We start from the raw sequence: 25,552 nt of genomic DNA on the forward strand, positions 1-25,552 counted from the left end.
ATAACTTTATTAGAGTAGTGGCGAGGTCCGGTCTGCAGATTAGGGGTTAATAAGTGTAGTTAGGTGGCGGCGACGTTGGGGGGGGGCAGATTAGGAGTTAATAAATATTATGTAGGTGTCGGCGATGTTAGGGGCAGCAGATTAGGGGTACATAGGTATAATGTAGGTTGCGGCAGTGTCCGGAGCGGCAGTTTAGGGGTTAATAGTATAATGCAGGTGTCAGCAATAGCGGGGGCGGCAGATTAGCGGTTAATAAGTGTGAGATTAGGGGTGTTTAGACTCGGGGTTCATGTTAGGGTGTTAGGTGCAGACTTAGAAACTGTTTCCCCATAGGAAACAATGGGGCTGCGTTGGGAGCTTAACGCTGCTTTTTTGCAGGTGTTAGGTTTTTTTTCAGCCCAAACTGCCCCATTGTTTCCTATGGGGGAATCGTGCACGACCATGTTTTGGCAGCTTAACGCTACTGTAAGCAACGCTGGTATTGAGGGTTGAAGTGGCGGTAAATTCGGCTCCCTTTTGGAGCCTAATGCAGCCCCTCAGACAACTCTAAATACCAGCGTGGTTTGGAAGCAGCGGTAGGAAAAAAAAGCTGGGTTAGCTACGCGGGTCTTTACCGATAAAACTCTTAATCTAGGCGTTTGTAAATTAGAAAGTTGTTTAAAATTGCACGCTCTTTCTAAATCATGAATGTAAACAAATTGGGTTTTAATGTCTCCTTCAGACTGCTTGCTCTATCTGAATAATGAAAGTTTAATGTTGACTCTCTTATGTCCATTTAAATTACCAATATCATTTCCATATTGCCAGACTTTTATTTCCTTCCTTTCAAAGTTTAGTATTGTTTCTAAAATAACGAATATTCTGCTTGAGATAACCTGTTTGCTTTTGTGCGTAAAATGTGATAAGATAAAATATATTTGAGCAATGGCAAACATATTTTTTTTTTAGGCGCAAAGAAGTGAATATATGTGTTATACACATTCATACATATCCACTTTTATTCCTTGCCACATTAACTCCTTAGCTGCCAAAGAAAATGTGACACATTGCTGTGCAATATTTGCCAGCCAATGTTTTTTTGGGGCAGAGTATATTGCTAGTCTGCTTGATTTATTCTGTAACTGAAGTTATCTCTCTGCCATTTATAATAAAGCAGAGGCTTTTTTATACATAGGCACAAACGAACCTGTGAGTTTGATGTACAGTAGCACTTGTGTCCTGTGAGCTTTATGACTATTCTTGTTTGTTAATAATTAAGCAGGTTGTGTTACTCCATCAGTAATCTATGTTTGCTCGTTAAATAACCTGCAAAAATGGGGAAGGGTCAGTCTGCACCATAAAACCTGCCATTGAGGAACAAGGGTCACTAACAGGAGTGGTGTAGAAAGTAAAAAATATATATAGTTTGGGATATTCAAGGGGGCTACATTGTAAATATATAGTGATATAAACAATGTTTAATGAGATGTACAAAAGGAGACCAAATGATTATCTGCTGTCACATTTACCTTTCAGCTGCCTTAAACATAGTTTCACATATAATACAGCTCTGATTCTCACTCTAGTTCTGCCTTTTTATTGCATCCTGGTATGATGTCACTTGTAAATCTAAATATTTAAATCAATAAAAGAATTTGGCAATTTAATACAATTAATTTGAGCCAGTCTGTTCACTTTTGTTGTGACACGTTGCTAGGATGTTATGAAGCTGTAATCAGTACAACAGTAAAACTACATATTTCTTTTACCTGTCTTACCTATCTGGATCCTCTGCATTCTATTCAAATGAGCCACTTGCTAGAGCCAGGCTCGGCGCTTCATACACCGTCCTCTACTTGCAGGCAGCACAGAGTGCATTCTCAGGACTGGATCCTCTCTACAGGTAACCCTCTCAATAAATGGCCTTTACTATTTTTTACACCAGTGATTCTCAAGAGTGTCACAATCCATAGTAGCTCATATGGGCATTGTGATAATATACTGTAGATTAGGGCTTAACAAATCATATGAACTACCGTTTCTTAGAATATTACCTTTGACTACCAATGCTTTGCATTACTCTGCATATATTTGTGTATGTGTGCAAACACCCTTCTGGCTAATTAATAAGTTTCTTGGCTTGTAAGTTAAGTATACATTTGCCAATCTCTCATTCTCACATTGTGTGTGTGTGTGTGTATATATATATATATATATATATATGTATGTATGTGTATTAGATAGATTTGTGTGTGTATGTTAAGTAAATGAATGAAGATGCTCTAACAAATTGTAAATGTCTGTGAACGTGGAACTTTTTTATGTTTATTGTAATGATTTCTGTATAGTTGTAATCATCTGGTGTGATACACAGTTGTACGCATGAAAGGCAGGGCACACTCATCTTAGAAAAAATGATTTAATTATATGAATTTTTAGGTCCATAACTATATATGTAGGTACAGTGTGGGGAACTTTTTTCCTTTTCTGGAGAATATAAAAACTAAATGTCTGGGGTGAACAATGTCCTTTTTTTTTTTTTAAGGATTCTTAAAAGGCCAAGAATAAATATTTAGTATCCCTCAAGTAATCAAGAATATGTGCATCCAGCCTTTTTCATATGACTGATCAAACTGACTATTGTATTCTGTTATTCACACGGCTGGAGAACAAACTTTATAAATATTAACCAAAACAGATTTAGAAGATATGAGATTTGCTTTATGTGCATTGGGCTCATATAGAGAAAAAAACAAATACGTGAGTTGCAAATAAGAGGAGAACTCTCATTTTGAATATGAGGATAATTAGCTGAGTAGTACAGTCCCTTTAAAGTGAAGGTTAAAGGGACATTAAACCCAAATTTTTTCTTTCATGATTTAGAAAGAGCATACAATTATAAACAACTTTCTAATTTACTTCTATTATCAATTTTGCTTCATTCTCTTGATATTATTTGCTGAAAAGCATATCTAGATATGCTTAGTAGCTGCTGATTGGTAGCTGCACATAGATGCCTCCTGTGATTGGTTCACTGTGTGCATTGCTATTTCTTCATTAAAGTATATCTAAAGAATGAAGCAAATTAGGTAATAGAAGTAAATTGGAATGTTGTTTAAAATTGTATTCTCTACCTTAATCATGAAAGAAAATGTTTGGGTATAGTGTCCCTTTAACTTTGATAATTGCTAAGGCAATATTTTATTTATCACCCAAAATAAATGGCAGTTTCATTCATCAATATTTTTAATTTTACATCGTTCATTTAATATATTAATTATTTCTTTCCAATATCGCTATCACTAAATCGACCTTTTTTTTTTCTGCTGAAAGGATGATCACGTTGTTTCAGAAGCCAATTGACTTTTAGGCCGTTAGGTGGCCGTCAATTGACGTCAGCAGTTAGTGTCACAATATGCGCATGCATCAGTGTCTCCTGTTTACATTGGCAAAGCGAGCGTGGCCCCGTTTCGCGCATGCGCTCTGCCAATATTATTTAAGCATTTTCAGCTAACAGCAGTTCCGCAACAATCTGCAACAGTATCCAACTCGGCTGCAATAGTAACTTAAATTGTAACAATATTCTATCCGTCTGCCATTCGATTTCCAAAATAAGTGGCTAAATGGGTAATGGACTCGATTAACGCATGCGCATTAATTAAAGTAGGAGATAGATGCGCATGCATAGTTTTGGATAGTCTCCGTGCACGAGCCTACTATACACGTATAGAGCGTGAGGGACCGCTCTATACGTCACTGGGTAAGAAAGCAGTAAGTAACTGATGGGAGGAGAATAGAAGGGAACGGTAAGGAAAAAACAGAGTATAAAATAATGAAAATAAAATATAATTATAAAAAAATAATATAGCGGTTACTAATTTAATATGCATAGAAGTGTATTAACAAAATATGAAGGCTGTAACTTAACCTTCACTTTAATCACAGAACAATGTTCTGCATATGCAGTGCAAGAGACTCGTGGGTTCCGTTGTTGCATTGTGCGTTGCTATTGCCACTGATCGCTAGAAAGGTTTTATGGACAAACATAGAAGTATTTTTTTTTTTTTTTTAATCTTGTCTTTTTTGAATTTTCAAGCATACAGGTAAACACAAAAGGCTTCACAAGAGTTAGTAATAGGGGATTGCTAGAATCCTTTCAGTGTTGGTAGTCCTATTACAATCAAAACATAGTTGGAAATTTTCCAAAGCATTGGGGCTTTGTAACAGTCTGGAAAGGATGCTTAATAGCCTTTCCAATCTGAGCTTCCAGAGGGTGATGCACTGCTTGAAAAGGTGTATGCGGATATTTAAAAATTTTTTGTTTAAACAAATAAAGTGGTTAACTTGAACACAGACATGGAAAAACATGTTAACTGGTTAAAAACATTGTTGGTTAACAATAGTTTGTGTACCATGATTTGGGTGGATTTTTGGGTACCGAGTGTAGGGAATGGGGGTATTCCCAATGGGTACTACAGGTGTATCTTTCTATCTTTCTAGCACACTGAGATGTGGGAGGGAAGTTAAAATTGAGGGTGTCATGAGCAAGTGGTCTTGTATCCTAGGAGAGTGTACCGGTGGGGTTTATTGGCGACTCCCAATAAAACTTAACATCTAGAAACATAGGGAGTTTATTGCGTTTATAGTAACCATATTGTTCTAGTGGTAGGGTCTCGTTCATCTTTAGTAGCCATTGTTGTAGTGTGGGTACTTGTGTGGATTTCCAATGCTGGGCCAACAGTAGTCTAGCACTATTTAGGCCCATCTGAATTAGAGTGGAGCGTATTTTTCATTTGCAGTTTGGGCTTCTGTTTAGTAGGGCCACGTCTAGGGTCAGTATAAAGCCTGGTCCAATCACTGAAGTGTTTGTTCTACAGATTTCCAAAAGGAAATGATTCTAGGGCACTGCCACCACGTGTGACATGGTACCTGTTACATTGCAACCTCTCCAGCATAGTGGAGAGGAGGATATCCAGTCCACGGATCATCCATTATTTGTGGGATATTCTCATTCCCAACAGGAAGTTGCAAGAGGACACCCACAGCAGAGCTGTTATATAGCTCCTCCCCTAACTGCCATATCCAGTCATTCTCTTGCAACTCTCAACACGCATGGAGGTAGTAAGAGAGAGTGGTGAAATATAGTTAGTTTTTTATCTTCAATCAAAAGTTTGTTATTTTAAATGGTACCGGAGTTGTACTATTTTATCCCAGGCAGTAAATAGAAGAAGAATCTGCCTGAGTTTCTATGATCTTAGCAGGTTGTAACTAAGATCCATTGCTGTTCCCACATATGTCTGAGGAGAGAGGTAACTTCAGCGGTAGAATGGCGTGCAGGTTACTCTGCTATGAGGTATGTGCAGTTACAATTTTTTCTAGAAATGGAAAATGCTAGAAAATGCTGCTGATACCGGATTAATGTAAGTTAAGGCTGAATACAGTGATTTAATAGCGACTGGTATCATGCTTACTCTCAGGGGTAATACCCTTATAAAATTGCAATATAAAACGTTTGCTGGCATGTTTAATCGTTTTTATATATGCTTTGATAAAACTTTATTGGGGCCTAGTTTTTTTCACATGGCTGGCTTAAATTTTGCCTAGAAACAGTTTCCTGAGGCTTTCCACTGTTGTAGTATAAAAGTTACAGTTGTTGCAGTTAAAATTACAAACTGTGACATCCAGCTTCCCTCAGGAGTCCCCTGTATGCTATAGGACATCTCTAAAGGGCTCAAAGGCTTTCCAAAGTCGTTTATTGGGGAAGGTAGGGCCACAGCAGGCTGTGGCAGTTTGTTGTGTCTGTTAAAAAACGTCTATATCGGGTTTTTTATCCGTTTTTTGAATTAAGGGGTTAATCATCCATTTGCAAGTGGGTGCAATGCTCTGTTAAATTATTACATACACTGTAAAAATTTAGTTTGATTTACTGCCTTTTCTCCAACATAGGTGTGTCCGGTCCACGGCGTCATCCTTACTTGTGGGATATTCTCTTCCCCAACAGGAAATGGCAAAGAGCCCAGCAAAGCTGGTCACATGATCCCTCCTAGGCTCCGCCTACCCCAGTCATTCTCTTTGCCGTTGTACAGGCAACATCTCCACGGAGATGGCTTAGAGTTTTTTAGTGTTTAACTGTAGTTTTTATTATTCAATCAAGAGTTTGTTATTTTGAAATAGTGCTGGTATGTACTATTTACTCAGAAACAGAAAGGAGATGAAGATTTCTGTTTATATGAGGAAAATGATTTTAGCAACCGTAACTAAAATCCATGGCTGTTCCACACAGGACTGTTGAGAGCAATTAACTTCAGTTGGGGGAACAGTGTGCAGTCTCTTGCTGCTTGAGGTATGACACATTCTAACAAGACGATGTAATGCTGGAAGCTGTCATTTTCCCTATGGGATCCGGTAAGCCATGTTTATTACGATTGTAAATAAGGGCTTCACAAGGGCTTATTAAGACTGTAGACTTTTCTGGGCTAAATCGATTCGTTATTAACACATATTTAGCCTTGAGGAATCATTTTATCTGGGTATTTTGATATAATAATATCGGCAGGCACTGTATTAGACACCTTATTTCTTAGGGGCTTTCCCAAAGCATAAACAGAGCCTCATTTTCGCGCCGGTGTGGCGCACTTGTTTTTGAGAGGCATGGCATGCAGTCGCATGTGAGAGGAGCTCTGATACTTAGAAAAGACTTTCTGAAGGCGTCATTTGGTATCGTATTCCCCTTTGGGTTTGGTTGGGTCTCAGCAAAGCAGATACCAGGGACTGTAAAGGGGTTAAAGTTTTAAAACGGCTCCGGTTCCGTTATTTTAAGGGTTAAAGCTTCCAAATTTGGTGTGCAATACTTTTAAGGCTTTAAGACACTGTGGTGAAAATTTGGTGAATTTTGAACAATTCCTTCATGTTTTTTCGCAATTGCAGTAATAAAGTGTGTTCAGTTTAAAATTTAAAGTGACAGTAACGGTTTTATTTTAAAACGTTTTTTGTACTTTATTATCAAGTTTATGCCTGTTTAACATGTCTGAACTACCAGATAGACTGTGTTCTGAATGTGGGGAAGCCAGAATTCCTATTCATTTAAATAAATGTGATTTATGTGATAATGACAATGATGCCCAAGATGATTCCTCAAGTGAGGGGAGTAAGCATGGTACTGCATCATTCCCTCCTTCGTCTACACGAGTCTTGCCCACTCAGGAGGCCCCTAGTACATCTAGCGCGCCAATTCTCCTTACTATGCAACAATTAACGGCTATAATGGATAATTCTGTCAAAAACATTTTAGCCAAAATTAACCCTTGTCAGCGTAAGCGTGGCTGCTCTGTTTTAGTTACTGAAGAGCATGACGACGCTGATATTAATATCTCTGAAGGGCCCCTAACCCAATCTGAGGGGGCCAGGGAGGTTTTGTCTGAGGGAGAAATTACTGATTCAGGGAACATTTCTCAACAGGCTGAACCTGATGTGATTGCGTTTAAATTTAAGTTGGAACATCTCCGCATTTTGCTTAAGGAGGTATTATCCACTCTGGATGATTGTGAAAAGTTGGTCATCCCAGAGAAACTATGTAAAATGGACAAGTTCCTAGAGGTGCCGGGGCTCCCAGAAGCTTTTCCTATACCCAAGCGGGTGGCGGACATTGTTAATAAAGAATGGGAAAGGCCCGGTATTCCTTTCGTCCCTCCCCCCATATTTAAAAAATTGTTTCCTATGGTCGACCCCAGAAAGGACTTATGGCAGACAGTCCCCAAGGTCGAGGGAGCGGTTTCTACTTTAAACAAACGCACCACTATACCCATAGAGGATAGTTGTGCTTTCAAAGATCCTATGGATAAAAAATTAGAAGGTTTGCTTAAAAAGATGTTTGTTCAGCAGGGTTACCTTCTACAACCAATTTCATGCATTGTCCCTGTCACTACAGCCGCATGTTTCTGGTTTGATGAACTGATAAAGGCGCTCGATAGTGATTCTCCTCCTTATGAGGAGATTATGGACAGAATCAATGCTCTCAAATTGGCTAATTCTTTCACCCTAGACGCCACTTTGCAATTGGCTAGGTTAGCGGCTAAGAATTCTGGGTTTGCTATTGTGGCGCGCAGAGCGCTTTGGTTGAAATCTTGGTCGGCTGATGCGTCTTCCAAGAACAAGCTACTAAACATTCCTTTCAAGGGGAAAACGCTGTTTGGCCCTGACTTGAAAGAGATTATCTCTGATATCACTGGGGGTAAGGGCCACGCCCTTCCTCAGGATCGGCCTTTCAAGGCAAAAAATAGACCTAATTTTCGTCCTTTTCGTAAAAACGGACCAGCCCAAAGTGCTACGTCCTCTAAGCAAGAGGGTAATACTTCTCAAGCCAAGCCAGCTTGGAGACCAATGCAAGGCTGGAACAAGGGAAAGCAGGCCAAGAAACCTGCCACTGCTACCAAGACAGCATGAAATATTGGCCCCCGATCCGGGACCGGATCTGGTGGGGGGCAGGCTCTCTCTCTTCGCTCAGGCTTGGGCAAGAGATGTTCTGGATCCTTGGGCGCTAGAAATAGTCTCCCAGGGTTATCTTCTGGAATTCAAGGGACTTCCCCCAAGGGGGAGGTTCCACAGGTCTCAGTTGTCTTCAGACCACATAAAGAGACAGGCGTTCTTACATTGTGTAGAAGACCTGTTAAAAATGGGAGTGATTCATCCTGTTCCATTAAGGGAACAAGGGATGGGGTTCTACTCCAATCTGTTCATAGTTCCCAAAAAAGAGGGAACGTTCAGACCAATCTTAGATCTCAAGATCTTAAACAAGTTTCTCAAGGTTCCATCATTCAAGATGGAAACCATTCGAACTATTCTTCCTTCCATCCAGGAAGGTCAATTCATGACCACGGTGGATTTAAAGGATGCGTATCTACATATTCCTATCCACAAGGAACATCATCGGTTCCTAAGGTTCGCATTCCTGGACAAACATTACCAGTTCGTGGCGCTTCCTTTCGGATTAGCCACTGCTCCAAGGATTTTCACAAAGGTACTAGGGTCCCTTCTAGCGGTGCTAAGACCAAGGGGCATTGCAGTAGTACCTTACCTGGACGACATTCTGATTCAAGCGTCGTCCCTTCCTCAAGCAAAGGCTCACACGGACATCGTCCTGGCCTTTCTCAGATCTCACGGCTGGAAAGTGAACGTGGAAAAGAGTTCTCTATCCCCGTCAACAAGGGTTCCCTTCTTGGGAACAATTATAGACTCCTTAGAAATGAGGATTTTTCTAACAGAGGCCAGAAAAACAAAACTTCTAGACTCTTGTCGGATACTTCATTCCGTTCCTCTTCCTTCCGTAGCTCAGTGCATGGAAGTGATCGGGTTGATGGTAGCGGCAATGGACATAGTTCCTTTTGCGCGCATTCATCTAAGACCATTACAACTGTGCATGCTCAGTCAGTGGAATGGGGACTATACAGACTTGTCTCCGAAGATACAAGTAAATCAGAGGACCAGAGACTCACTCCGTTGGTGGCTGTCCCTGGACAACCTGTCACAAGGGATGACATTCCGCAGCCGGAGTGGGTCATTGTCACGACCGACGCCAGTCTGATGGGCTGGGGCGCGGTCTGGGGATCCCTGAAAGCTCAGGGTCTTTGGTCTCGGGAAGAATCTCTTCTACCGATAAATATTCTGGAACTGAGAGCGATATTCAATGCTCTCAAGGCTTGGCCTCAGCTAGCGAGGACCAAGTTCATACGGTTTCAATCAGACAACATGACGACTGTTGCGTACATCAACCATCAGGGGGGAACAAGGAGTTCCCTAGCGATGGAAGAAGTGACCAAAATCATTCTATGGGCGGAGTCTCACTCCTGCCACCTGTCTGCTATCCACATCCCAGGAGTGGAAAATTGGGAAGCGGATTTTCTGAGTCGTCAGACATTGCATCCGGGGGAGTGGGAACTCCATCCGGAAATCTTTGCCCAAGTCACTCAGCTGTGGGGCATTCCAGACATGGATCTAATGGCCTCTCGTCAGAACTTCAAAGTTCCTTGCTACGGGTCCAGATCCAGGGATCCCAAGGCGGCTCTAGTGGATGCACTAGTAGCACCTTGGACCTTCAAACTAGCTTATGTGTTCCCGCCGTTTCCTCTCATCCCCAGGCTGGTAGCCAGGATCAATCAGGAGAGGGCGTCGGTGATCTTGATAGCTCCTGCGTGGCCACGCAGGACTTGGTATGCAGATCTGGTGAATATGTCATCGGCTCCACCTTGGAAGCTACCTTTGAGACGAGACCTTCTTGTTCAGGGTCCGTTCGAACATCCGAATCTGGTTTCACTCCAGCTGACTGCTTGGAGATTGAACGCTTGATTTTATCGAAGCGAGGATTCTCAGATTCTGTTATCGATACTCTTGTTCAGGCCAGAAAGCCTGTAACTAGAAAGATTTACCACAAGATTTGGAAAAAATATATCTGTTGGTGTGAATCTAAAGGTTTCCCTTGGGACAAGGTTAAGATTCCTAGGATTCTATCCTTCCTTCAAGAAGGATTGGAAAAAGGATTATCTGCAAGTTCCCTGAAGGGACGGATTTCCGCCTTGTCGGTGTTACTTCACAAAAAGCTGGCAGCTGTGCCAGATGTTCAAGCCTTTGTTCAGGCTCTGGTTAGAATCAAGCCTGTTTACAAACCTTTGACTCCTCCTTGGAGTCTCAATTTAGTTCTTTCAGTTCTTCAGGGGGTTCCGTTTGAACCCTTGCATTCCGTTGATATTAAATTATTATCTTGGAAAGTTTTGTTTTTGGTGGCAATTTCTTCTGCTAGAAGAGTTTCAGAATTATCTGCTCTGCAGTGTTCTCCTCCTTATCTGGTGTTCCATGCAGATAAGGTGGTTTTGCGCACTAAACCTGGTTTTCTTCCGAAAGTTGTTTCTAACAAAAACATTAACCAGGAGATTATCGTACCTTCTCTGTGTCCGAAACCAGCTTCAAAGAAGGAACGTTTGTTGCACAATTTGGATGTTGTTCGCGCTCTAAAATTCTATTTAGATGCTACAAAGGATTTTAGACAAACATCTTCCTTGTTTGTTGTTTATTCCGGTAAAAGGAGAGGTCAAAAAGCAACTTCTACCTCTCTCTCCTTTTGGATTAAAAGCATCATTAGATTGGCTTACGAGACTGCCGGACGGCAGCCTCCCGAAAGAATCACAGCTCATTCCACTAGGGCTGTGGCTTCCACATGGGCCTTCAAGAACGAGGCTTCTGTTGATCAGATATGTAGGGCAGCGACTTGGTCTTCACTGCACACTTTTACCAAATTTTACAAGTTTGATACTTTTGCTTCTTCTGAGGCTATTTTTGGGAGAAAGGTTTTGCAAGCCGTGGTGCCTTCCATTTAGGTGACCTGATTTGCTCCCTCCCTTCATCCGTGTCCTAAAGCTTTGGTATTGGTTCCCACAAGTAAGGATGACGCCGTGGACCGGACACACCTATGTTGGAGAAAACAGAATTTATGTTTACCTGATAAATTACTTTCTCCAACGATGTGTCCGGTCCACGGCCCGCCCTGGTTTTTTTAATCAGGTCTGATATTTTATTTTCTTTAACTACAGTCACCACGGTACCATATGGTTTCTCCTATGCAAATATTCCTCCTTAACGTCGGTCGAATGACTGGGGTAGGCGGAGCCTAGGAGGGATCATGTGACCAGCTTTGCTGGGCTCTTTGCCATTTCCTGTTGGGGAAGAGAATATCCCACAAGTAAGGATGACGCCGTGGACCGGACACACCGTTGGAGAAAGTAATTTATCAGGTAAACATAAATTCTGTTTTTTCACTGTTTTTCAAATTTTGTCAAAATTTGTTTCTCTTAAAGGCACAGTACTGTTTTTTATATTTGCTTGTTAACTTGATTTAAAGTGTTTTCCAAGCTTGCTAGTCTTATTGCTAGTCTGTACAAACATGTCTGACATAGAGGAAACTCCTTGTTCATTATGTTTAAAAGCCATGGTGGAACCCCCTCTTAGAATGTGTACCAAATGTACTGATTTCACTTTAAGCAGTAAAGATCATATTCTGTCTTTAAAAAAAATTATCACCAGAGGAATCTGACGAGGGGGAAGTTATGCCGACTAACTCTCCCCACGTGTCAGATCCTTTGACTCCCGCTCAAGGGACTCACGCTCAAATGGTGCCAAGCACATCTAGGGCGCCCATAGCGATTACTTTACAAGACATGGCAGCAGTCATGGATAATACACTGTCAGCGGTATTAGCCAGACTACCTGAATTTAGAGGTGAGCGAGATAGCGCTGGGGTTAGACGAAATGCAGAGCATACTGACTCTTTAAGAACCATGTCTGATACTGCCTCACAATATGCAGAAGCTGAGGAAGGAGAGCTTCAGTCTTTGGGTGATGTTTCTGACTCAGGAAAGATGATGCAACCTGATTCTGATATTTCTACATTTAAATTTAAGCTTGAACACTTCCGCGCGTTTCTCAGGGAGGTTTTAGCTGCTCTGAATGACTGTGATACAATTGCAGTGCCAGAGAAATTGTGTAGACTGGATAAATACTATGCAGTGCCGGTGTGTACTGATGTTTTTCCAATACCTAAAAGGTTTACAGAAATTATTAATAAGGAATGGGATAGACCAGGTGTGACATTCTCTTCCCCTCCTATTTTTAGAAAAATGTTTCCAATAGACGCCACCACACAGGACTTATGACAGACAGTTCCTAAGGTGGAGGGAGCAGTTTCTTCTTTAGCAAAACGTACTACTATCCCTGTCGAGGACAGTTGTGCTTTTTTAGATCCAATGGATAAAAAATTAGGTTACCTTAAGAAAATGTTTATTCAATAAGGTTTTATCCTACAGCTCCTTGCATGCATTGCTCCTGTCACTGCTGCTGCGGCATTCTGGTTTGAGTCTCGGGAAGAGGCTTTACAGGTAGCGACTCCATTGGATGACATACTTGACAAGCTTAGAGCACTTAAGCTAGCCAATTCCTTTGTTTTCTGATGCCATTGTTCATTTGACTAAACTAACGGCTAAGAATTCTGGTTTTGCTATACAGGCGCGCAGGGCGCTATGGCTTAAATCATGGTCAGCTGACGTGACTTCAAAATCTAAGCTGCTTAACATTACCTTCAAGGGGCAGACCCTATTCGGGCCTGGTTTGAAGGAGATTATTACTGATATCACTGGAGGAAAAAGGTCATGCCCTTCCTCAGGACAGGTCCAAATCAAGGGCCAAACAGTCTAATTTTCGTGCCTTTCGAAACTTCAAGGCAAGTGCGGCATCAACTTCCTCTAATGCGAACAAGAGGGAACTTTTGCTCAGTCCAAGACGGTCTGGAGACCAAACCAGACCTGGGACAAAGGTAAGCAGGCCAAAAAGCCTGCTGCTGTCTCTAAGACAGCATGAAGGAACGGCCCCCTATCCGGTAACGGATCTAGTAGGGGCAGACTTTCGCTTTTCGCCCAGGCGTGGGAAAGAGATGTCCAGGATCCCTGGGTGTTGGAAATTATATCCCAGGGATATCTTCTGGACTTAGTGCTAAAAATAAATACACAGAGAGCCTCCTAAAAGGCTAAGACACTAATAGTGACAAGATTATTTAAATAACAAATATATATTGAAATTCTATAGGGGTATATAAAATATTTTATAAGCTACTTATAGCTAAAATATACAAACAAGATACAAAAGTGGATCCACTTCAAATTAACAATAAAATAAGCATATATCTATATAAAAAACAATACAATTGTGGTTAAAAACCACAATAATATACAATCTTAATCACAAAATAGATTATAATAAAACAGCTGTTAACTGATAAGCTGGTTGATGGTTGGATAAAAAATATAAATATATAAAAACATCAATTTACTGAGTAGGTGTCCATAAATATGTAGGTCCCAAACTTTAAATTCTTTCCAGAGAGTGAATGTCCAATATGAAGATTCTATTTTAAAACAGTTATCCTTATATATCCCTCTATAAACGGTGAAATGATGAAGTGTGTAAAAAAGAAAAACGTAGTGGTTTTCAAATCAAATTTAAAAAATGATTGTGAATATCCAAAAAATCCTGAAAAGATGATGTGATGAAGTGGGCGTGAATAATCAAAAATGTGTGTACACAAAAATGAAAAAAGAAAAAATGTGAAAAAATAATCCAAATGAATATTTAGGATGTGTTAAAGTGAATAACACACTTATAAAGTGACCCTTATGTGAATACAAGATGTGAAGAGATGCTCCTAAAAAGTTATTCCTGTGTGTAAACGATGAAAAAATACAGAAATGGATCCCATGTCTCAGGGATCAATTCATTCAAAGATATACCTGTAATAAAACAAATATAACATAGTGCAAAACTGCTATTCAAGCTTAGTCAGTAATTGAAAAGAAGCTTACCATATATGTCAACGCGTTTCGGCCCTAAGAACTGGGCCTTTATCAAGACTCTTGATAAAGGCCCAGTTCTTAGGGCGAAACGCGTTGACATATATGGTAAGCTTCTTTTCAATTACTGACTAAGTTTGAATAGCAGTTTTGCACTATGTTATATTTGTTTTATTACAGGTATATCTTTGAATGAATTGATCCCTGAGACATGGGATCCATTTCTGTATTTTTTCATCGTTTACACACAGGAATAACTTTTTAGGAGCATCTCTTCACATCTTGTATTCACATAAGGGTCACTTTATAAGTGTGTTATTCACTTTAACACATCCTAAATATTCATTTGGATTATTTTTTCACATTTTTTCTTTTTTCATTTTTGTGTACACACATTTTTGATTATTCACGCCCACTTCATCACATCATCTTTTCAGGATTTTTTGGATATTCACAATCATTTTTGAAATTTGATTTGAAAACCACTACGTTTTTCTTTTTTACACACTTCATCATTTCACCGTTTATCGAGGGATATATAAGGATAACTATTTTAAAATAGAATCTTCATATTGGACATTCACTCTCTGGAAAGAATTTAAAGTTTGGGACCTACCTATTTATGGACACCTACTCAGTAAATTGATGTTTTTATATATATTTTTTTTATTATCCAACCATCAACCAGCTTATCAGTTAACAGCTGTTTTATTGTAATTTATTTTGTGATTAAGATTGTATATTGTTGTGGTTTTTAACCACAATTGTATTGTTTTTTATATAGATATATGCATATTTTATTGTTAATTTTAAGTGGATCCACTTTTGTATCTTGTTTGTATATTTTAGCTATAAGTAGCTTATAAAATATTTTATATACCCCTATAGAATTTCAATATATTTTTTATTTAAATAATCTTGTCACTATTAGTGTCTTAGCCTTTTAGGAGGCACTCTGTGTATTTATTTTTAGCACTACATTCACCTTTTTTGGGGGCGCTGGTACCCACAATACTAGGAGCTACAGACACAAGGTTGAGCGCTGTCAGATTTTAACAGAATTATATCTTCTGGACTTCAAAGCTTCCCCCCCAAAAGGGAGATTTCACCTTTCACAATTATCTGCAAAACAGATAAAGAGAGAGGCATTCTTACACTGTGTACGAGACCTCCTAGTTATGGGAGTGATCCATCCAGTTCCAAAGGAGGAACAGGGACAGGGATTTTACTCAAATCTGTTTGTGGTTCCCAAAAAAGAGGGAACCTTCAGACCAATTTTGGATCTAAAGATCTTAAACAAATTCCTCAGAGTTCCATCATTCAAGATGGAAACTATTTGTACCATCCTACCTATGATCCAGGAGGGGTCAATATATGACTACAGTGGATTTAAAGGATGCTTATCTTCACATTTCGATAACAAAGATCATCATCATCATCATCATCGGTTTCTCAGGTTTGCCTTTCTAGACAGGCATTACCAGTTTGTAGCTCTTCCCTTTGGATTAGCTACAGCCCCAAGAATCTTTACAAAGGTTCTAGGGTCGCTTCTGGCAGTGCTAAGGCCGTGGGGCATAGCAGTGGCCCCTTATTTAGACGACATCCTGATGCAGGCGTCAAACTTCCAAATGGCCAAGTCTCATATGGACGTAGTACTGGCATTTCTGAGATCGCATGGGTGGAAAGTGAACGAGGAAAAGAGTTCTCTATCCCCACTCACAAGAGTTTCCTTCCTAGGGACTCTGATAGATTCTGTAGAAATGAAAATATACCTGACGGAGTCCAGGTTATCAAAGCTTCTAAATTCCTGCCGTGTTCTTCATTCCATTCCGCGCCCTTCGGTGGCTCAGTGCATGGAAGTAATCGGCTTAATGGTAGCGGCAATGGACATAGTGCCGTTTGCACGCCTACATCTCAGACCGCTGCAACTATGCATGCCTAGTCAGTGGAACGGGGGTTACACAGATTTGTCCCCTCTAATAAATCTGGATCAAGAGACCAGGGATTCTCTTCTCTGGTGGCTATCTCGGGTCCATCTGTCCAAAGGTATGACCTTTTGCAGGCCTGATTGGACAATTGTAACAACAGATGCCAGCCTTCTAGGTTGGGTGCAGTCTGGAACTCCCTGAAGGCTCAGGGATCGTGGACTCAGGAGGAGACGCTCCTTCCAATAAATATTCTGGAAGAGCGATATTCAATGCTCTTCAGGTTTGGCCTCAGTTAGCAACTCTTAGGTACATCAGATTTCAGACGGACAACATCACGTCTGTGGCTTACATCAACCATCAAGGGGGAACAAGAAGTTTCCTAGCAATGTTAGAAGTCTCAAAGATAATTTGCTGGGCAGAGACTCACTCTTGCCACCTATCAGCTATTCATATCCCAGGTGTAGAGAACTGGGAGGCGGATTTTTTAAGTAGTCAGACTTTTCATCCGGGAGAGTGGGAACTCCATCCGGAGGTGTTTGCACAATTGATTCATCGTTGGGGCAAACCAGAACTGGATCTCATGACGTCTTGCTAGAACGCCAAGCTTCCTTGTTACGGATCCAGGTCCAGGGATCCCAAGGCGATGCTAATAGATGCTCTAGCAGCGCCCTGGTCTTTCAACCTGGCTTATATGTTTCCACCGTTTCCTCTGCTCCCTCGACTGATTGCCAAGGTCAAGCAGGAGAGAGCATCAGTGTTTTTGATAGCGCCTGCGTGGCCACGCAGGACCTGGTATGCAGATCTGGTGGACATGTCATCCTTTCCACCATGGACTCTGACTCTGAGACAGGACCTTCTACTTTAGGGTCCTTTCAACCATCCAAATCTAATTTCTCTGAGACTGACTGCCTGGAGATTGAACGCTTCATTTTATAAAAGCGTGGCTTCTCCGAGTAGGTCATTGATAGCTTAATACAGGCACGAAAAGCCTGTCACCAGGAAAATATACCTTAAAATATGGCGTACATATCTTTATTGGTGTGAATCCAAGGGTTAGGATTCCCAGGATATTATCTTTTCTCCAAGATGGTTTGAAAAAAGGATTGTCAGCTAGTTCCTTAAAAGGACATATTTCTGCTCTGTCTATTCTTTTGCACAAGCGTCTGGCAGATGTTCCAGACGTTCTGGCATTTTGTCAGGCTTTGGTTAGAATCAAGCTTGTGTTTAAACCTGTTGCTCCCCCATGGAGCTTAAATTTGGTTCTTAAGGTTCTTCAAGGAGTTCCGTTTGAACCTCTTCATTCCATAGATATCAAACTTTTATCTTGGAAAGTTCTGTTTTTGGTAGCTATTTCCTCGGCTCGTAGAGTCTCCGAGTTATCTGCTTTACAATGTGATTCTCCTTATCTGATCTTCCATACGGATAAGGTAGTCCTGCGTACCAAACCTGGGTTTTTACCTAAGGTGGTATCTAACAAGAATATCCATCCAAGAGATTGTTGTTCCATCCTTGTGTCCTAATCCTTTTTCAAAGAAGGAACGTCTATTACACAATCTGGACGTGGTTCGTGCTTTAAAGTTTTACTTACAAGCTACTAAAATTTTTTGTCAAACATCTGCTTTGTTTGTTGTCTACTCTGGACAGAGGAGAGGTCAAAATGCTTTGGCAACCTCTTTCTTTTTGGCTAAGAAGCATAATCCGCTTAGCCTATGAGACTGCTGTGCAGCAGCCTCCTGAAAGGATTACAGCTCATTCTACTAGAGCTGTGGCTTCCACTTGGGCCTTTAAAAATTAGGCTTCTGTTGAACAGATTTGCAAGGCGGTGACTTGGTCTTCGCTTCATACTTTTTCAAACTTCTACAAATTTGATACTTTTGCTTCTTCGGAGGCTATTTTTGGGAGACAGGTTTTACAGGCAGTGGTACCTTCCGTTTAAGTACCTGCCTTGTCCCTCCCTTCATCCATGTACTTTAGCTTTGGTATTGTTATCCCACAAATAATGGATGATCCATGGACTGGATACACCTTACAAGAGAAAACACAATTTATGCTTACCTGATAAATTTATTTCTCTTGTGGTGTATCCAGTCCACGGCCCACCCTGTCATTTTAAGGCAGGTAATTTTTTCATTTAAACTACAGTCACCACTGCACCCTATGGTTTTTCCTTTCTCTGCATGTTTTCGGTTGAATGACTGGATATGGCAGTTAGGGGAGGAGCTATATAACAGCTCTGCTGTGGGTGTCCTCTTGCAACTTCCTGTTGGGAATGAGAATATCCCACAAATATCGGATGATCCGTGTACTGGATACACCACAAGAGAAATAAATTTATCAGGTAAGCATAAATTGTGTTTTCTTTCCTAAGATATGGTGAGTCCACGGCTTCATCAATTACTGTTGGGAATATCACTCCTGACCAGCAGGAGGAGGCAAAGAGCACCACAGCAAAGCTGTTAAGTATGACTTCCCTTCCCACAACCCCCAGTCATTCTCTTTGGCTTCGGTGCAAGGAGGAGGTGAAGTTTTGGTGTCTAAAGAGATTGGATTTATTTAATTTCAATCAATGTTTTATTATTTTGAAAGCCAGAGTAGGTTTGCTCTGATCTTTCCTCTCAAGATTGGGTCTAGCCGTACTCCACCTTAGTCTCTTCAGTAGGGCAGTGGTGGCTTTTAAGCAGTTAGGAACTTGTGAAGTGGACTTTGCTGCGTTTTCCTAACATATTGCTGCCCTGGTATAGAAAGCCGGAGTAGGTTTCATAGGTCTCTGTGAGGAGTGGCTTCCTTTCACGCTGGGTGAACCGTTTTACTGCTGGACAGCTAAATTGCAGTCAAGTGCATTTTGGTCTTCTGGTAGGAGGCTAGCACTTTAAGGTCTGCACATTTCTAGGGACACATAGATCCTCAGTAGGATTGAGTTATGACGGTATGCAGGCACACCTTATGTATGTGAGAGGAGACTAGAGGGTACATACTCATTCTGGGCAGGAAGGAGTTAACCCTTTTCGTATGGCTCTTATTTGAATCCCTCATAAGCTTTAATGATGGGCTATGGCACTATCGTACACCTTTGGAGGAACACTGGTTCAGTTTTTGAGGGAACATGTTTTCATAGAGTTGCTGGGCGCAGTAACTTTTCCACTAGAGCTTTAAGATATCGCTCTGTGTTGTTGTTGTTGTTTTTTCCCTCAGTGTCGCATTACAGGTGAGCTGGAGGGCAGGCTTACATGGAATTGGTTCACTATCTGTTTTTATATTATGAAGAGATGTTTTGTATACTGTGCTGCAATGTTTTGGCACTTTAACTTGATAGGCTGCTATCCGCCATTGCAGCATGGTGGGGAAGATGGTGCAGAGATATGGAGAATATTCGCACGCTGGCTGAGTGACGTAAGCATGTCACGTGAACTGCCTCCGCTTTTAGCGGAGTGGTGTCTTTCTCTTTGGTCCTGTTTATTTAGGTGCGCTGATCGCGTCCTAATTAAGTATAAGACATCTAAGTCCCCATTATTCTGGTCTAACTTTTTCTTGTAGAGTAAGGAAGCAGCCCCAGGTCTGACAGTGTTATTGCTACAGTTAGCAATAGTCCGACAATTATACTCTCTTGTTGTTCAGACTGTTCTTCTGTTGTTGTGAGTCATGTCTGATACGGAGCAGGAGACTGTTCTTTTGAATACATGCTCATTGTGTTCAGAGGTTCACGTTGCCGTTCCTATTGTTTGTGCCTATGTTAATCCTTAAGTTAAGGATTTAATAAATGTTATATATCTTATATCCTGTTCAACAAAAGTACAATAATCACTTAGTGAATAAATATGTGAAAATAAAAAGTGACTAAACTAAATAATACACAAAATATAAAAGTAACAATAATATATAGTGTATAAGGATATGGGTGATCTGTGGGAGTCCTCAATTCCAGTGATTGAAGTGATTCAAGTGGTTTCTTGCCTCAAAAACAAAATAAGAAAAATATAGTGCAATACAATTTGGTGAAAAAGAATATTATCTTCACATTCGTAGTCCCCACCAAGGGGTTACTCACACTTTGCTAAGCCTTCCAGGCTCTAGGTACAGGCGCACACCCGGTTTTATACTGCCAGGTAACCAGTATATACCAACTGCAAACAGCTGCTTCAGGTATAAAGATTATTTATTTAAAATACATAAAATCATTAAAAGCCACAAATATATACATCAAAGTATACAGTCACTCGGGTATAGAACCATTAGCAGAGCTTTAAGTGGGAGAGATAACTTATCCTTTGGTAGGGTGGAGAGAAATAGCGTGCCACACCGGCTTAGCTGGTTTCCCCTGGGTAAGTAGTAATCTCTCAATACCTGTCCTGACGACCTTACTTGTAAACAACTTATAGTGGCGTTCTGTTAATGTTCCTGACGTACGTTTCACCGTAAGCGTACGGCTTTTTCAAAGGAAAGTTGGATGGTGTTATATCCACTGTGGTTTCGTGGTGAACTTCCAGGAGTACAAATACAGACTAGAAATATATGTGTATTGGTACTGGTGGACCAAATTGTTTTAACCAATGTCTGTGCATGTCTGTAATACAGATAAGTTGTTACATTCTGAGCCTCATGTCTCCCAGGATGATGCTGTTTAGTCAGTGCCACAGCTTTCTCCTTAAATGTCCCAAGCCTCTATGGCATCACATACAGTGCCCTGCGGTTCCTCTCAATCTCCTGGAGGAGTGTATTTGCCTACAGATTTTGTAGCTCAGGTATCCTCTGTGGTATCTACGGCTTTATCTGATTTCCTTCTTAATATGGGACGAGTCCACAGCTGCATTCCTTACTTGTGGGAAATACAGAACCTGGCCACCAGGAGGAGTCAAAGACACCCCAGCCAAAGGCTTAAATACCTCCCCCACTTCCTCATAACCCCAGTCATTCTTTGCCTTTCGTCACAGGAGGTTGGCAGAGAAGTGTTAGAAGATTTCGGAGTAGTCTCTTATGGAGGGTAGTACTCTTTGAGATGGGACTAGAGTTTTAAGTAGTCTTGTCAGCCTTTCAGTGAGAGCATGAATGATAGTTATAGTCCGGAGATGTAGGAAGAGTCTTTCTGTGAAAACATCCCTACACATATTAACAGCTCCATAAGCAATCAGCGTTGACGAGTTTCGCTGCCTGCTTTCTTCATTTAAGTCCATGTCAGAAGCAATGCAGCTATCTGTCAAACTTGTAGGACCGTGTTACTGTTCCACGGCATAGATTCTGGTAAGATCTGTTCATTTTTTTATACATGTATTTTAACGCAAGAAGACAGGGTCACAGTGTGACTCCTTTTATCTGTATAGAATCAAGGGTTAATATCTCCTGAGGGTGATTATTGAACAGTGGGGAATAATCTTATATGTTTATTTGATTTTATGCTGCTTTTTGTGTGAGATGTTATGGATTATAGAGGTTTCACTTTCACTTTGAGAGCTGTGCAGCTTACTAGCTTGGCGTGCTTTTTCTCTTAGCAGGGACGGTCCTGCATTGTGCACCATGGGATTCATTCCCTCTTTTCTGACCGGGTGTCTTATTAGAGAGGTGTAATAAATCTCTGTACTGTCTGGGTCATAGGAGGTGGTGAGTGCCCCAGCCATTGGTGTATAAGGTGCCGTTTTTTTAAAATATAAGAAGATTGTTTTATTTCCATAGTTCTCCGGTTATTGCAATAGCGATGGAGGATTCTGTTTCTTTAGAGGGTACTCCCTCTATTCCTAAAGAGTAATTCCTGTTTATATTGTGAGGAGGCCTTAGATCCGCCCTCTTAATTATGCCTTGATAATGTGATAATATCAAACATGTTTGATACCACTGAGCCATCCACCTCTGAGGAGTTGTCATCCAGTGAGGTGAATACCCTACATTCTTATCCCTCTACACATGCAGTTCCCTGTAGCGTTGCTGATCCTCCATCTGGAGGGGGCCTTTTTTTCACCAGACGTTACTGCGCAGTTCAGACGGTGGTGTCTGCGGCCTTTAATGCTTTACCTCGCCCTGCTAAGCGCAAGCGAAAGGTTACATATTGCACTTCTTCCCAGAGCACATCAGATAATATATTGGATTTAACTGATAGGGTTATCCGAGGATGAAGTTCTTTCTGAGACTTCAGTGTATGAGCATTCTGGGTCGGAGTCTGCTGCCTCTAAACCTTCAGCTGCGGAGGAACCAGACTTTAGTTTTAGGAATTTGCGCTTTCTTCTAAAGGAAGTTTTTGGCGATTTCAGAGGTTCCAGAGACCAAATTGCCTGAAGAACGTTTGATTCCTAAATTGGATAGAGTTTGAGGACAGGATGGTACCTTATCCTTCCCTGCTCCTGTTAGTTGGTGAACACTATTAAGAATGAATGGGACAAGATTGGATTCCTTTTTCCCCTCTTCTCCCTTTAACAGATTGTTCCCGGTCCTGGACTTTCAATGGAGTTGTGAGGTTCCATCCCTAGAAGGGATGGCTCTATCTTCACCCTTGCTAAATGTACTACTATCCCACTTGAGGATAGCTCTTTGTTTAAAGAGCCCATGGATAAAGGATGGAAACTCTGTTAAGAAAGATATTTCAACATACAGGATATTTGTTTCAACCGGCGGCGGCTCTTGCGACTCCTTACGAGATTATTTATCTGTGATGCGAATAAGAAGATTATTCGCCTGAATGCTACGGCTTCAGCTTTTTCTGTTCAGGCCCATCGGGCTCTGACTAAAGTCATGGTCTGCGTATATGACTTCTAAGTCTAGACTTCTTTCCCTCCCTTTTAAGGGAATGATTTTGTTTGGTCCAGGCCTGGATGAAACTATCTCCATGGTCTCAGGGGGCAAGGGTGCCCTCCTACCGCAAGAGACTATGAACTAGTCTAAGGGACACTTTTCGTTCTGATAAAGCTCATTTCAGTAGTCCTCCGCTAAGCCAGAGCAAAACAAGAGCTCTTGGAAGCTGGCTCAGTCCTGAAATAAATCCAAGCAGAGCAAGAAGCCCGCCGAGTCTAAGTCGGCATTAATGGGCGGTCCCCGGTCCTAATCTGGATTGTGTAGGGGGCAGACTGTCGCTCTTTTCAGTCGCTTGGTTCATGGACGTGTAGGATCCATGGGTCCTAGAGGTCATAGCTCAGGGTTACAAGATAGGTTTCAAGTCTCAGCCACCCAAAGGCAGATTCCTCCTCTCTCTTCTGTCTTCCTGACCAGGGAGAAGGGAAGCTTTTCTGGGGTGCCTACAGGATCTGTCCTCTTAGGAGTTATTGTCCCGGTGCCTATCGCACTGAGAGGTTTGAGATACTATTCAAACCTTTTCATGGTCCCAAAGAAGGAGGGAACTTTCCGTCCGATTCTGGACAGAAGTGCTTAAACATGTTTTTAAATGTCCCGTCGTTTAAGATGGAGACAATATGGTACATTTTTCCCCTCTTTCGAGAAGGGCAGTTCATGAACACGATAGATCTGAAGGATGCTCCCTTCACGTACCAATCCTTAAGGATCACTTCCAGTTCCTAAAGTTTGCGTTCCTGAACCAGAACTTTCAGTTTATTGCACTTCTGTTTGGTCTAGCTACGGCTCCAAGAAATTTTTTGAAGAGTGGACTATTTAGAATCTCTCCTCTGTCTTCTTCGATCCCATGGATGGAAGATAAATATAGAGAGAGTTCTCTTGTATCATGTACCAGGGTAGAATTCACGAGTACTATAATAGAATGAGAATATTTCTAACAGACCAGAGACTTTGCAAGCTAGCTTCAACATTTCTTGCCCTCCAGACCTCCTTAAGGCCATCTCTGGCTCTGTGTATGGAGGTGATTGGTCTCATGGTGTCCAACATGGACATCATTTCCTTTGCCAGGTTTCACCTCAGACTGTTGCAACTGTGCATGCTGAAAGAGTGGAACGGCGATCATTCGGATCTGTCTGAACAGATTTCTCTGGGTGATTGTGATTACGGTTGCGAGTTTGTCAGGATGGGGAGCTGTTTGGGGTGCCAGGAAGGCACAGGGCCTATGGACTCAGGAGGTAAGCTCCCTCCCGATCTTATTTTGGCTCTTCAGGCATTATACAATGCTCTGAAGGTTTTGGCTCTGCTGGGATTGTCCCAGTTTATCAGATTCCAATCAGACAATATAACATCAGTGGCTTACATCAACCATCAGGGGGGCACGATAAGCTCCCTAGCTATGAGGGAAGTATCTCGGATTCTGGAGTGGGCGGAGACCCATATTTGTTCACTGTCAGCGATCCACATTCCGGGTGTGGACAACTAGAAAACAGATTTCCTCAGCAGACAATCCTTTCATCCGGGGGAATGGTCTCTCCATCCCAAGTGTTTGCGGAGATTTGCAAGAGGAAGATCTTATGACTTCTCAATAACAAGCTACCCAGATATGGGTCAAGGTTCAGGGGTCCTCAGGCGGAGCTAACAGATGCATTAACGGTGCCTTGGAGGTTCAATCTAGATTATCTTTTTTCGGCCGTTACCACTACTTCCTAGTGTAGTGGCTAGAATCAAGCAGGCGCCAGTGATACTGATTGCTCCGTCTTGGCCGAGATGGATATGGTTCGCGGATCTAGTGGGAATGTCATCTCCTCTGTGGAAGTTACCTTGTCGCAGGGATCTGCTGACCAAGATCTCTTTGTTCATCAATGTCTAGATTCTCTGAGGCTGACTGTGTGGAGATTGAACACTTAGTCCTAGCCAAGAGAGGGTTTTCTGAGAGAGTTATTTTTACTCTCATTCAAGCTCATAAGATGGTTGCTCGTCGCATCTATCATAAGGTGTGGAGGACCTACTTATTCTGTTCTCCAGGATGAACTAGAGAAGGGCTTTTCTGCAAGGCCCCTGAAAGGACAGATTTCGGCCCTGTCTGTGGTACTGCACAAGAGGTTTGCTGAGCTTCCAGATGTGCAGTCATTTTCTTCATAAATGGATATAGTCCACAGCTGCATTCATTACTTTTGGGAAATAAGAACCTGGCCACCAGGAGGAGGCAACGGCACCCCATCCAAAGGCTTAAATACTCCTCCCACTCCCCTCACCCCCCCTCATTCTTTGCCTTTTCATCCCAGGAGGTGTCAGAAGTTTGTTTTTGTCTCTTGGGATGGGAATTTTAAGTAATCCTATAAGTCTCTCAGTGAGGGTCCGGAGATGCAGGAAGAGTCTTTCTGCGAAACCATCCCGACTCATATTAACAGCTCCTCAAGCAATCGGCGTTGACAAGTTTCGCTGCCTGCTTTCTGCACTCCATGTCAGGAGCGATGCTTCTACCTGTCACAC

The 25,552-nt window shown here is 41.6% G+C and overlaps 1 protein-coding gene across 2 annotated transcripts in view; it reads left to right on the plus strand.

Moving 5' to 3' along the window:
- OSBPL2 (oxysterol binding protein like 2) overlaps positions 1-25,552 on the plus strand; it is a 343,613-nt gene that overhangs the window by 41,856 nt on the left and 276,205 nt on the right. The window contains exon 1 of one of the 2 annotated variants that reach the window (XM_053706597.1): positions 1,739-1,882. The exons of the other annotated variant lie outside the window; for it this stretch is intronic. The gene's annotated coding sequence lies outside the window, so the exon portion shown is untranslated. Of the gene's footprint in view, positions 1-1,738; positions 1,883-25,552 lie in introns of those variants that run through there. 2 annotated transcript variants of the gene reach the window in all.

Source organism: Bombina bombina, chromosome 1 (genome assembly GCF_027579735.1).
Source record: "Bombina bombina isolate aBomBom1 chromosome 1, aBomBom1.pri, whole genome shotgun sequence".
Classification (NCBI taxonomy): Eukaryota; Metazoa; Chordata; class Amphibia; order Anura; family Bombinatoridae; genus Bombina; species Bombina bombina.